General features: G+C 46.0%; 1 protein-coding gene across 1 annotated transcript in view; it reads left to right on the forward strand.

Moving 5' to 3' along the window:
• Window positions 1-335: 335 nt before the first annotated feature.
• The window catches only part of LOC116690826 (uncharacterized), a 7,828-nt gene continuing 7,296 nt past the window's right edge, over window positions 336-867 (forward strand). The window contains exon 1 of the mRNA XM_032518000.1: window positions 336-668. The gene's annotated coding sequence lies outside the window, so the exon portion shown is untranslated. The remainder of the gene's footprint in view (window positions 669-867) is intronic.

Genomic DNA, 867 nt, shown 5'->3' on the forward strand with positions numbered 1-867 from the left:
CACACACACACACACACACAATAAGCTCTTTCAGTATCAAATAAGGGGTATGATTATTTGATACATATCTTTCAACTATAAGAAATTGAACTCCTTGACTCTGTAAATGTTTGTCTTTCTGTGCTGTCATTATGTTCCTCTGTGTGTGTGAGTGGGAGCAACTCATTTGTGTGGTGTACATTACCCTCTGTTGTTAAACTCTGACCCAAGCTCCCAATTATCCCCATGCATATTTCATAGACACCCAATGACAAGAGTGCCCATATCCGTTACTGTCGTGCCTGCTACAGCCTCGCCTGCTCTGACCAGAGGTGGAAGATTAAGTTGGAGGAAGGATAAGGAGGGAGATGATGAAGGGAATATCCTAACGAGATGATTGAGTGGTAACTGAAGAGGGGAGGAGGAGAGTTGTGGAATCGCAAGGGAAGAGGTGTGCCATCCGAAGATGAGAGATTCACAGTAACGGACCACACATCTCGGGGTTGAAGATGCCCCAGAGCAGGCGGTCTGTCTTCTGTGTCCTGTCACTGATGGTGCAGCAACGCAGCATTTCTTTTCCCCACTCTGGTACAAAGCTGGTTTATTAGGTGGAGGAGACGCACTCAGATGAATAATCCCTCGCATGCAAATGAAGCGTACACATGCAAATCTGTACGCCTGAGATTCAGGTGAGAGCGCTTGAAGACATGTTAAGAGTACACTGATGTGATGAGATGTGAAGATGTGACGAGAGTTTACTGTATTGAACAATCACATGTCTTTTCTTGCAGTTCAATACAGGTTAAAACTGAAGTTGTAACTTGGGCGGCTGTGGCTCAGTGGTAGGGCGTTTGCCTGCCCCTGCAGTCATTGTCGAAGTGTCCTTGG

Source organism: Etheostoma spectabile, chromosome 6 (genome assembly GCF_008692095.1).
Source record: "Etheostoma spectabile isolate EspeVRDwgs_2016 chromosome 6, UIUC_Espe_1.0, whole genome shotgun sequence".
NCBI classification, from domain to species: Eukaryota; Metazoa; Chordata; class Actinopteri; order Perciformes; family Percidae; genus Etheostoma; species Etheostoma spectabile.